At 40.8% G+C, this 13,888-nt stretch overlaps 1 protein-coding gene across 2 annotated transcripts in view; it reads left to right on the top strand.

Annotated features, from left to right (window-relative positions):
- The window catches only part of GOLGA7 (golgin A7), a 26,980-nt gene extending 25,003 nt beyond the window's left edge, over window positions 1-1,977 (top strand). For both annotated transcript variants that reach the window (XM_004707553.3, XM_045286869.1), the window contains one exon: window positions 552-1,977. The gene's annotated coding sequence lies outside the window, so the exon portion shown is untranslated. The remainder of the gene's footprint in view (window positions 1-551) is intronic.
- The last annotated feature ends 11,911 nt before the right edge of the window (window positions 1,978-13,888 follow it).

The raw sequence follows: 13,888 nt of genomic DNA, 5'->3' as shown, positions 1-13,888 counted from the left end.
AAATGAGGAGCTGATGCCAGGGGCTTAAGTGGAGAGCAAATGTTTTGAATATGATGAGGGCAATGAATGTACAAATGCGCTTTACACAATTGATGTATGTATGGATTGTGATGAGTTGTATGAGCCCCTAATAAAATGATGTAGAAAAACAAAAGACTTGCCCTAAACGTTTGACTTGAGTCATCACAACAGTGGTACAGAGTATCTACAGTAGCTCAGCACTCCTTATTTTTCAGAGGAGGACAGTGAGAAGTGGGGAAGTTCATTGTTCGAGGTTAAACAGCGGATCGGTAGCAGAGCCAGAATTGCAGTGGAGGCATTCTTGCCCCCAAACTGCCCTTCAGCTCTGCGATACTCCTCTTGATGGGCAGAGTTCAATATTCTGGGCTTGGATTTCTGCTCTCTTGAGCTGTATGTTTGCTCATTGGAGTAGTAGAGATCTAAATTTATTAAATGGAAGCTAGTAGAATGCAACCCACGTGAATAAAAGACATTTTTAAAGGTTATTTTTAACATCTCTTTCTAAAGCCTTTGCTCTTCCCCTCTCCTAGATCCCACCTGCAGCTGGGGCCCTCCTGTATCCACTGGCCGACCGCAGAGTGTCCCCTACCTCCTCTCCAGAGCATCATTCCTTTGTCTCTGCTGCCAGAGCCATGGTGCCATTTACTCCAAGGACTAACTTTCTAAAATTCCGCTCCTGGGGTGACCTCTAGCCTGTCAGCATCCACTGTGTGTCTCCAAATTGTGTAGGACTCCATAATCTTTTGGTTGGTTTCTGAGAAAACACAAGGAAGCATTTCACTTTTTTATCCAAGGCTGTTTAATTAAATAATGCAGTTGGCCATCCCAATGCAAAGGTATTTTTTATCTGCAACCATTGGGTTCTCTTTGTTCCTTGGGCCAGATGCCCAGGTGGCATTAGACTGCAAAAAGGCCTGTTTTACTCAGTGTTCAGTCTTATTAGCCTGAATTAATAAAATGCTTTTTCTCCAGGATTTTGGTCAAAGGTAGGCTGTATCCATAATTTTGCTGTCCCCGTCTCTCCAGTCTCAAGGATCTACCAGTTTTGCCACGACTCAGATCTTAAGATCTTCTTGTGCTGTTCAGCTTCTCTAACCGAAGCTCATTGGAATAATAATGTATTTTGTTATTTGTTTCCTTACAGCAATTATTACTAATTAAACCAGTATTTAATGCCATTTCCAGGGGGGGGTTTTGTTTCTGTTTTATTTTTAGTTCTTAATTTTGTTACGATTGCATTACCATGAATGTTGGGAAGATGTGATGTGTGTTGCTTGTTCATTACAAAAAATAAGGAAGCACAAAAAGGTGGATGCTAAACTATCAGACACAGAAATATCCCTGCTGTGTCTCTGAATGTGTAATAAACGATTGTAATAAATATTTTAATTATAGTTTTGTTATAAATATAACTTATGAGGAAAAAATTTGATAGGAATAATACTGTATGTTGCTAATTTTAACTGTCCTGGCTAACCTTGTGAATCATAGACCTTCCTCATATACAGTATTCAATGCACAGAAATCATATGATTGGTTCAAGTAAAATAAGTTAAGTAGTTTCAAGTAAAACTCTCAACTCTGAGTCAATATTTCTGGTTCTTTTGGCTGTGTATTCTTAATAATAGCTGGGCTGCTTGTGCCTAATTCGTCTTTTGGGTGTGACAGCTTTGCAGTTGACAAAAACTTCAGAAATAGGAGAGGGAAAAACAGTTAAAAGTTTGACTTTCAGAGACATGGTAGGTGCTAATACTGGATTTAATCTTTCAGATTTAAGTTCTTTAATGGGTTTGATAGTTCTTCAATAAATTCCATAGGTCTGTGTAATATTTTAATTGTATAATAAAACCCCTTTGTTATTTTATAACCCATAATAGTGTGTCTGTCTGCCTTTTAAACCCATTGCAATAACTTTCCTGAAATATTAACACATTAGTAAAACTTTTCTTAAACAAATCGTCTCTGTGTCATATTTGGTATGATTTGGTAAAGTGGTAAGTAATATGGCAAATAAACACTACAATTAGCTAGTAGAGTAGCTTGGTATTTTTAAGCAAGCATTTTACATTTGTATACTACATTACATTTTTCATTACGTCTTTCTGCTACTTACACATTCGTAAGAACAGATAGGTACTCATAGTCCGTAATGGCCAAAAATGTCTTCACTGAAAAAAAGAGTTTGGAATGTTTCATTAGGGAAACAAGATAACACAGTTATTGTTATTTTCTTGGATCATCTGATGACTCAGTTTTGGGGGGTTGTTTTTTTTGTTTGTTTGTTTTGGTTTATTTGTGTATTGCCAAAAAACAAACCGTCAAAACTTAATTATTTTTTTCCTTGTCAACCCAACAAGCAGTTAGTTATACTCTGCGGATTCATTTTAATTCAGGGCATTCATTGAGAGGACCCTGGAGAGAATGTGGGAACTGTAGACACCAGATGGGTTGTTACAGGGGATAGCCTAGTTTGAAGACGATCCTAGTTGTGGCTGTTTTAGGTAACATCAGTCTAGTTGAGATCATTGCTGTCCTAAGAATTGGGTTTTTCTTGACCACTCATCTTTCAATTCCTTAACTGATATTATCTTCAAAGAAAGATCCTATTTACCCACAGGGACAGGGGTTAAGACTTCAGCATATCTTTATAGCAAACACAATTCAACCTATAACATCAACTAGCTTGGGCTTCAAGTGGAAGATTGAGAACCACTGATCTAGAACCTTTTATCACTGGAAGCTGACACTAGACACAGAAGCCAGAGTATCTACACGTTGGATTCTGCTAGGATCCAGCCGTAGATGGAAGGAAAGAAAAGTTACATTCAAAACCTCTTAAGAAAGTGGTTAATATAATTAAGTAAGCCTGGTTACCCTTAGTCATTTTTTTATGTCATTGGTAGTGCTAATTGTGATAAGCTTAGCTACAATTAAAACTCGAAAGCATTTTTAAAGGATTTCTCTTTAAATCTTGGAAACTCACCAATCGTTCAGATAAAAAAAAATTTTTTTTAATTCCCACTTTTCAAAACTAAAAACAAAATATGGATGATAAACTTTATGTAATAAAGACCCTTGCAGCTAAATTTCTCCATAAGCCATCAGTTTCAAGGAAAGTGGAAACCGTGTTTCTCCCTTCCTAGAAAAACAGGCTTGTAATTGAGCCTCACCAGAAACTAATCCTTAACTGCAAAGACCAAGGGCAAACAGGCCAGAGTGGTCCCCATCTCCAGGTGGACTTGGTTGAAGGAGGATGCTTTTTCTTTAAGGTAGTCATTACATCGTGACATCTTTAAATTCCTTGAGCCTGAAAATGTGTAAGTGTGTGGGATCCACACACTGGATAGGTCCTAAGGGGCGGTTATATAACGGGTACATGAAAGAGACATGAGACAGGGCATGCAAGAGCTCACCTCTTCCATGTCGACAGGAACCAGAATGAGGCAGTAATGCATTCTCTCACAAGCATGTAATCTCAGGCCTGCAAGCCATGGTAAGCACATATGTAACAGGAAGGGGTTGTATTAGAGGCATACCCCTAACATGGGGAGGATGAGCTAGGGGTACACACAACCGGAAGGAGAGGTACTAGAAGCATGCATGTGACAGGCAGGTGCATATGTAACATGATGGGCAGGCTCTGGAGTAAGGTGGCAGTGTAACCTGTCTGAGCCGGCTTCTCCAGGGAGAAACGTGGGATCGTTATCTGGAGTGGGTTATGCTTAGGGTGGGACAGACAATAGGATCTGATTGCTGTTGACAGCACGCACCCTTCAGGCAAGTGGCCTTCAAGCTTGTATACAGTAGCAACCCTATGCTTGCAAGTAGCACCTTAAAATTGGCCTTATCATGGGGGACATCTCGGGGAATACCTTTTACTTAGATTGTGAAGATTGTGAATGGAACACATCTCTAGCCTATGAAAGTTAGGGTCTCTCTCCACAGAGCTCTGGCCTCCCAGACTCATTAACATACGAATGTAGAGAATTTATCTGCATACTCTTCCCCAGTTCTGTTTTCCACATAAATGTAAAAGTTTTTATTTTCCCCACAAGCGCTGAAATAAACCATATTTGTGCTCTACACAAAACTCAGAAACCGGGTTTTTTTGGCCGTGGATTGTTGAGATTGACAAAATGTAGACTGCACCATCTGAGTTCTAGAAACGACATACATTTTGCTCCAAAATGAGTAGCCACAGAATTACAAAAATAAAGTTTTGACTCTTCGGCACATTTAAGTTCTTTCGGTATACCTCAAATGGTGTCCAACTTAAAACCAGGAAGCATGGTAGGGATTTAATACTTTTTTTTAAAAGTTTTATTTCCATTTTGCCAAGAAAAATCACATTCTAAATCAAGCGCAACCAAATACTTTGGTTAAGGGTTCTTGTCAAATCAAGGTTATGGAATAGGAGTTTGCTTTTGCTCCCACATAGCACAGAAGCAATGCTACTGGTGCTGTCTGTCCTGTCGCTTCCGACTGGCCCCGTGCCACAAGGGCACTTCCCTGTGGGATTGTCCTGACCAGTCTTCCAAGAAGCAGACTGTCCAGTCTCTTTCCTCAGACCTTAGCACTCCCACCATGTGCACCATCAAAACAATAACAATAAAGACCTCTCGGCCACCGAGTCGATTACCCCGGAGGGCAGGGCAGAACGGCCCTGTGGGTTGCTGAGACTAGCTCCTTAGGGGAGTAGAAACCCTTGAGCATTTCCTTGTGGAGGAGCGGGTGGCGTCAAACTGCTGACCTTGCAATCCACAGCCCAACATGTAACCACTACACCACCAGGGCATCTGCGCCACCAGGGCTCCTTACTGTGAGTAATGCAAGGATTTGCTGACTTTGGCTTTGACAGTAAGTCACCTTTGAAGAATTGCCTTTTGTTTTGCTTATAAAGAGATAGTTATTTTTTAAAATAAGAAAAAAAGACAGAGGAATCGGCCCTAAAAATCAGTCGCGGGGCAGCCAAATCTCTGTTTTCTTGATCTTAAATGTTTCTGTTCATCTATATAGGCTCTTTCCTCGTATTTTCACAGACCAGTTTACTGACAGGAAAATAATGAACATTGTCGTTTGTATTCAAAATGTTTGGGCATTTGTTCTCCTGGGAGCAACTGAAAGCCAGGAAACCTAACCATAGACGCTCGGGCTCTGTGTATGTAAGGATTCAGAAGCAGACGTAGTGTGACTTTTTCTTCCCACACATATGGATTGATGTCCACAGCTTTTGCACATCGTTGTGGATTTCATACAGTGTACAAATATTCTATTTGATCCAGTGGAACTTGCTTAGCTCTGTGAAGGACTACAGACTTGAAAAAGAATATGGTTTGATGTTAGTGTCTGCTGTGGGTTGAACTGTGTCTCCTCTGAAAGATAAGCTGAAGGTCCTGTTCGTGACCTCATTTGGAAGTTGGGTCTTGGCAGATGGCTTCAGGTTCACGGGCGATCCTGGCTTGGGATGGGCCCTGCCCTGACCTATGTGGTGTCCTTAGCAGAGACTATTGAGTCTGCGTTTGTTTCACTCAGCATCGTGTTGGAAACTTCTCATGGTTCTGTAGCCTTAAATATGTACGTACCATAAGAGTAAATCTGTTATTCAGATCTACAAAATCCCAAGGCAAACCAAGATATGTTTCTAAATAACAGGTCTGTCTCACCTGCCCTCCTTCATCTTTATTTCTGTCGGCAAACCCAGCCAGCTGAGGACCTCATAGATTAGCAGAAATTCAGTGCTTCAATCTCACGCCTTTTGGGATAAAATTAAAATTTATTTTTTAAATACTTTGGGCTTACCGAAGGGGTGGGGGTGGAATGAAGAAGGAAAGGAGAGGAGAGAAGAGGAGGCCCGTAAAATAGGAAGTAGAGGTTTTATATTCTGGAAAGGGGTACAGCCTCTGAAAGGCACGGGTCCTGTAGGGTCACTATGAGTCAAATAACTCGGTGGTAGTGAGACCGACCAGGTAATGGAAGCGGCCTAAATTAGAGTGGTGCCTTTGGAAGCTAAAGGTTGCCAGCAGCACCAGAAGCTTCTAGAAAAACCTGGAACACATTCTCGTCTGGAGACTTCAGGACAAGCATGGTCCTGCCAACACCGTTTTGGAACCGCAAGCCTCCAGAGCTATAAATCTGCGTGGGTTCAAGGCACCCTGTTTGTGGTCCAAATTTGTTATAGCAGCCTAGGAAACTATTAATAGAGTATCTGATTTTAAAATGAGGAGGGCTCTAGTTAATTCGTAAAATAAAGGAAATGGCAAACAGCACTTGGGGCCATTTTTATAGAAATGTTTCTTCACTAAATATTTAATAATATAGAGGTACTGTTTTGTGTTAAGGAAAATCTTTTCTTTGTAAGAGCCCCCAAGTAAAATGATTAATAAAAAAAATCTTTTAATTCCCAATCGTGGCCATATGCTACCACTGCAAAACTATAAATGTAAAATAATTAGATCCCTGATGTTTTGTGAAAAAATTCTGAGGGGGGAAAAAGTTTTGTTTGCACACACTTTTCTATCCTCTAAGTTTTGAATTAAGCATATCAAAATAATATGTAACTTTATGCAATCCTTGAAGATAGAAAGTTCAAATGCCTGCAACCAAAGGAGGCTCATCCGGTAAAACTTAGTGAGAGCTATTTGGCGCATTTAACAGATAGCTTTGTGGTAGTTATGTAATTTCATGTCAACTTGAAGATATATAAAAGTGTAGGGGTAGAGCCTGATGACCTCCCTTGGAAGTGCAACTGAGATATATAGCTCTCTGGAGGCCAGCCTCTCTCTCTGCCTCCACCCTCCTGCTTGCCGGTCACCCTGTGAGCTGCTAGAACCTTGCGATATTTCCCACTGACTGGATCCACACAACTTGGCCCACCCACCAGCCTATGATGTTCCTGCATTCTGCATCATTGCCTGTGACTATGTGAGTCTGGAGAGGGACTTAGGGACTATTATCAGACTTGTGGACTTGAGTTGGACTGGGCTGGATGTTTTCTTGATAATAAAATTACTTCTTGATATAGAGCTCCTTCTTACACAAATGTGTCACTGCATTTGTTTTTCTAGTCAACCCAGCCTGACACAAGTTTTAAAACTCATTTGCCTAGCAATTCTGGGGACTTGGGTTGCAGAAGAAGTGAGGACACATACCTTCCACCTAGCAAGCTATGTTATAACATTGTGATCATTGAGATGTGTTGCACTGACGCCAAGATAAACTTAACAGAGCTATGGGACTGAGTAGATACTTTGATGCAAGGCTGGATAGTCCTCTTTTGCCCTGCAGATCATTTCTCTTTCCTTCTCTGCACTGCTTTCTGTCCTACGGGATCAATCCCTGCAGACTGCATCAACCTGACTTTGCCTTGTGATTTCCAAGAGAGTACAGTCAATGGGAAGCATCAGCAGGAGATCTGAGGCTTCAGGGTACTGGGCCAGCTGTAACTCTTTACAGGGTAGAAAGCCTCATCTTTCTCCCATGGAGTGGCCGGTGGATTCCAACTACTGACCCTGTGCTTAGTCGCCTGATGTGTAACCCAGTACACTCCCAGGGCTCTCTCATTCACTGCCATCAATTTCGTGGATTCTGACTCACAGCAACTCTATAGGACAGAGTAGAACTGCCCCTGTGGGTTTCTGAAACTATGTAACTCTTTACGGGAATAGAAAGCGTCCTTTTTCTTCCACACTACAGCTGGTCATTTTGAACTTCTGACTTTGTGGTTAGCAGCTCAATGTGCAACCACTACACCACCAGGGCTCCTACCAGGGCTCTAGAAAGACAAAATAAGATTGGAGAGGAATAGCAGAGGACCTCTAGGAATGAGTACAAAATGAGAAGAAATTCCTATATCATATAATTGTCTTCTGGATCGTATCTACTGCGGAGCAGTCCTGACTATGGAAATGCAAAGCCCTTTGAACACCAAACTAGAAAACTAACTCACTGCCATGGGTTGATTTTGATTCACAGCAACCAGGCTCCCTGGTGCTTGCTCAGTAGGGTCAGGTAAAATGGCCCTGGCAACAAGGATGGAGACTTCAGCAACATGGGTTTCCTGTCATGGTGGCTGATCTGGCTACTGCCACTGAGGAGTGCTCCATCTGCCAACAGAGGCCAATGCGGAAACCCCAAAATGTCATCATTCCCTAAAAGGGGGTTTTGATTATAACATCAAATGGACATTTTAATTACTGTGTGGGAACCATGTTTGTGGCTTTAAGAGATCATGGGACTTAGAAAAACAACAACAACATATCATTACAAGTAACTTTTCATGGTTTCCATTTAGAGTCAGGAGAAGAACTATGTCCATCAAGAACATGTAAAAGGACATGTACAAAGCTGGAGACAAAAATTAGTGAGTTTAGGGGCAGATCTACCCTGGCATACAGGGCTGCTAAGAGTCAGCATTGGCTTGATGGCAGTGGAAGTGATGCCCCAGGGGGGTGATTAGTAATGTTCTCTAACAAAATGACAATGATGTCTTTAAGGGGAACCAGATACAAGTATAAATCATAGATGCATGAATGGATTTGGGGCTTGCACTTAATTCTAGACCCAATCTAAGAACAATTAGTTCTATGGCATGCCCCTCATGAAGAGATTGTTGAAGAGACGGATGCTATAGCAAAGTGTGGTGAAGAAACTAGATGGTGCCCATCTATCAGAAAGACTAGCATCCAAGGTCTTAAAGGCTTGTTTTCAAACAAGCAGTCATCTAAATGAGGTATCAACTAAGTTGACATGGAAGAAGTACACCAGCCTGTGTGGTCCAAGGACTGTAAATAATATAATCCAAATCTAAAGGTGGAGATGGCATCAGAGCTTAAATTGTGAACACCCAGTTTGCAGAAAGCTAAGGATGACAGTGGAAGCCCCAAATCCATTTGTAGGGTCCCCACAGGTAAATCCCCTCCAGTCACAGTTGAGGGGTGTGCATAGCCCCCTTTTATCAGACAGAGAACATTGTAAAGTCAATTATGGCAGACATAGGTCAAAGTGTAATATCCTTTGATCTCCTTTTTGACTCATTTTAAAATTGTTTCATTTTTGGTTAAGTGAAGGGAAATACATGTGGATTAAGCCCCTGGGGAAGCCCTCTGCCCATGGACCAGAGAGGTGAACGGCCTTGAAAACATGCAGCATGCATTGGCGAGTGGATTGTTGCAGAGGCAGTTTAAAATTTAGAATCCTATCATATGATCTCCCTTATTATCCATTTAAATTTGTTTTGATTTTTACATTTTCTGATTTCTTTTCAATTGAGATTTTTATCTATTTTACTTTGTTATTCTTGTTAAGTGTTTTGTTCAGTTTTAATATATTCCTGTATATGAGATCCAAGATAGGTAAATCTCTAAACTCAGTAACTGGATAAAGCCCTCCTTTGGGACATGGCAGGGGAGGTTGGGGAAAAATGAGAAGCTAGTAAAATTAGTACAAGAATGAAGAAAATGTTCTAAAACTGACTGTGGTGATGATTGTACAACTCTTCTTGATGTGACTGAACTGTGGAATTATAGGATATGTGAATTAAAAGAGAGGGTATCCTCCCCCCACCAAAAAAAAAAACCAAAACAGAAAAGGCTCTGCTGGGCAGAAATTTCCCAGTACTCATTTTTCCTGCTAGGCGAGTATCCAGCAACTCACTCTGAGTTAGTGCACCCAATTGTATCACCTGGGAAGGCTCTCTCTGATCACAGTGAATGTTTTCATAAAAGCAATTTCACTAAAACCTTGTGTGTTTTTTTGATGGCCAATTTAAGAAAACAGAGGGTAGCTGTGAAATTTTGTTTCCTGATCTGGAAAAATGCCGCAGGAACTGTTGTGGTGTTGAACACAGCTTACAAGGACAGCACCATGGGAAAAACTAAAGTGTATGATTGGTTTTCTTGTTTCAAAAACCGTGAAATGTCAATTGGTAGCAAACATCCTTTTTGGACATCTGTCACCTTCCCGAATGGATGAAAATGTTGATTAGAGTTCATTCCACCAGATCAGACTGTTAATCAAGCTTTCTATTGAGAGGTTCTGAAAAGATTGTGTAACAGTGTGTGACAAAAAGGCCTGATTTGTGGCAGACAGGGGACAGATTTTGCCACTAAGACAATTCACCGGCTCTCGCAGCCATCTCAGTGCACCAGTTTTTGGCAAAAAACAGCATGCCTCTCTTGTCCCACACACCTGACTCACCTGACCTTGCTCCATGTGACTTCTTTTTGTTTCCACAAATGAAGAGGAACATGAAAGGACAGCAATTTGATGACATAGAAGAGGTGAAGAAAAAGCGAGGGAGGTTAAGACAGTTTCTTGTGCCAGCCTGGATGATAAACGCAGGTGGGATTGACTGAGGGGCGGAGAGATGGATGGCTTGGTGAGCCTTGCCTTTCTTGTCTCTCGCTCTGTGATCATCAGACCAGTGTGCGGCTGCCTTGCTTGTTCTGTGCTTCAATTTAAAGGCTACACAGCCTGTGGGATGCCTACCTGTGGACTGTGTTGCTGTAAGTTGAGGTCCCTTTAAGACTTCTCTGGAGCTGGGGACTGGCGATTGGTGACCTGCCTTGTGATTGGCTGCTGTGCTGACATAGCCTAGCTCTCTCTACAAATAGAGGAAGATCTGACATCAGACAGAGACTTGAAGGACTGCTAGTCTCTCAACTTTCTCTCACGGATGTGAGTTGCACTAAGCCATTTATAGTGCTTCTAATTTAACTGTTTATTTCTTGTATTGTATATTTATCTGTATATGATTTAACATTTCATTTCTCGTTATATATCTAATTATCTTTATGATTTAACATTTCATTTTTCATTATATATTAATTATCTTTATAAATAAATATATTATATTATCAGGAATTTGGTTTTATCTCTCTAGAGAACCCTGTCTAACACAGAGGTGCTGTCAGCCAGACAACCAGATGATTTTGAAAAATGTTTCCAAGAATGGAATCGCAGATTTGACAAATGTATTAAGTGTAATGAAGAGTACTTTGAAGACGACAGGTTGTTTTGTGAAAAAATTTAAATACATAGTTTTGGGAAAAAAAGATTCCACTGGTTTTTTTAGGGGGGTTCCCCCTTGGATGCCAATAAAACTCTTGAAAAACTTTAGTAAGTTATGTTAATTAATAGTAATGGATACAGACAAACACCCATACAATTCATGTATCTTCTTTTTGTATACATATGATAGAAAAAAATAAAAATTTGACTGAGAATAAAAACCTGAAGATGTTGATTGCCCCTGTAAAGATAGGAAGAGGAAAGGTGCATGTATGACTTAAATTGGATTTGTAATGTAATAAGGTTTATTATTTTCTATAAACTATAAAAGCAAAAATAACCCCAAAACCTATAAGACCAAACTCACTGCTGTCAAGTCGATTCTAACTCACAGTGACCTTGCAGGACAGAGAAGCACAGCCCGCACAGGGGTTGCAGCGCCATCATTCTCGACAGAACTAGACCGCTACATCTTTCTCTCATGGAATGGTTGTTGGGGTTAAGATGCTAATCTTTCAATTAACAAATAAGCACTTAGCCAGGGCTCCCAAATTATTTTCCATCTTTTACCAAATGCCTAAGGATAGCTTTATGATAGAAAACCACTACATGTATTTATCAATAAAAAATTGTTGCTGTTCAGTTCCATTAGGTTGATTTTTAACTCATACTGACTTTCTACAACAGAATCAAACACTACTTTGTTATATTCCTTGCCTATAATCCTTGTTATATTTGAGCCCATTGTTGCGGCCACTGTGTCAATCCATCTCATGGAGGATTGTGTTAGGCTGGGTTTTCTAGAGAAGCAAAACTAGCGTGGTAATTACATAATTTCATGTCAACTGGAGCTTTAAGTCTAGGGGTGGACTCTAGCTTGTCAATCAGGTCACAGCCTGATGATGCCTCCTTGTGGGTGTGGCCTTCTCATGAGGATTCTGGGAATTTCTTCTTTTCCCTGAGATGAGGGCCACACCCTCTCTCTGCTTCACTCCTTGCTGTTGAGACACTTGGAAAGCCGGAGGAGCTATGTGTCAGCCTGCACCACCAGCACTGAGATGCATCCACCGACACTGGATCCACAAGACTTTTTACCCACCTGCCTGTGACGTGCCTGCATTCAGCCTCATTGCATGTGCTGTGAGAATCTGAAGAGGAATTTATAGAGTAGTATTGGACATATGGGCTAATATCAGATTTATGGACTTGATTTGGACTGGGCTGGGATATTTTCTTATTATCAATTATTATTTGATATAAAGTTTTTCCTATATGTATATGAATGTTCCTGGATTTGTTTCTCTAGTCAACCCAGTCTAACACAACTAGTGACATCTATATATGCATTAAAAAAAACCCACATCTTTATATTAAGAAAATGGTCCACACAGCTTCAGAGGGGGCAAACCCAATCCGGATCAAATCTGTGGTTCAGAGGCTAAGCTGGAGGCCCTTCCTGACTCATGCGGCTGCCCTGGTTGAGAAACCAGGGAGCAGGAGGATGAACCAGGAGGCACAAGGACAAAGCTTGAAGATGCCGTAGGAAGCCCATGGTGGTGGGTGCAGTTAGATCAGATGATCAGATACTAGGCTCTAATGTCTCCCACAGTCAGTGGACAATATGGCAGGCCACTGATAGTTCCCAGGGTTGACAGACAATATGGTGAGCTATTGGCAGGCAATATGATGGACCTCAAAGACAAATCTGTTCATTCTTCTGGCCATCCATGGTATATTCAGTATTCTTTATCAACATCACAAGTCAAATTCATTTTTTCTTCCTTATTCATTGTCCAGTTTTTGTATGCATATGAGGTGCTGAAAATAACATGGCTTGAATCAGATCCTCAAAGTGACTTTTTTTTAGTACTTTAAAGAGGACTTTTGCAGGTGATTTGTCCTCTGATTTCTTAAGTACTACTTCCATGGATGTAGAATTTATTTCCAAGTAAAGTAAAACCATTGACAACTGCAGGCTTGTCACCATTTGTCACGATGTTGCTTATTGGTCTAGTTAAGGATTCAATATAAATTACAGGTGTTCCTGATATTTCAGATATGGCAATATAAATCACTATACCATAAATATTATACACACCAGTTAACATCTTCAGTATCATGATGAACCTTGGTAATTTGAACACAAATTACCCATCATTCCCCTGAGATTTCACTCATCCGTTTTCGTTTCATTTAAGCCTCAGGGCCAGTTTATCTCATTGATCCTCAAGAAGGACAAGCCTCTGAGTTCTGCTACTTCTAATTATACTCCCAAAAGTGAACAATTGAAAGGACAGGCCTTTTCCTGCTTACAAGGATGTATGCAGCCTAGGAGCAGCATACAACCAAGGGTAAAGTTCAGGGTCAAGCAGAATGTCCCATGTAAAACAAACATGCCTAAGATGACGCAAAGAGTGGGTGACTGGGAAACTTAGGGTTTCATTTCTCTACACGCAAAGAAAACTCAAACGTAATTTCAGCCATCGCAGTGCTCCTTGGGTCGCCCCCAAATCTTACTGATGCTAACAAATCTGCAACTCAAAACGTGGCAGCTCCTTCCAGAGAAACCAGGTGACCCAACGCTGCTGGTTCTTGTTTCAAAAAGTATCAATTCCAGCATACAATGGACACAATTTCATGACTCCTTTCAGTGTTCTCAGCTGCAGTGTCCTCTCACCCGAACTGAACATAACACAAACGGAAAGATCTAATGGTTTCTGTCACTGGAAGTGGGATTTTCCACAGGACCTGTTTTGAACTAATTTAATAGTAAAAGTCTCTGATAAGAGTTTGTGACAAGGACTACCCAGGCATACCTCAGAGATATTGTGGATTCTAGACCACTGCAATAAAGTAACAG

Source organism: Echinops telfairi, unplaced genomic scaffold (genome assembly GCF_000313985.2).
Source record: "Echinops telfairi isolate 266 unplaced genomic scaffold, ASM31398v2 ScPeMD7_9;HRSCAF=40, whole genome shotgun sequence".
NCBI lineage: Eukaryota > Metazoa > Chordata > Mammalia > Afrosoricida > Tenrecidae > Echinops > Echinops telfairi.
The sequence above is the reverse complement of the archived record's forward strand: the minus strand, read 5'-3'. Positions and strand labels throughout refer to the sequence as shown.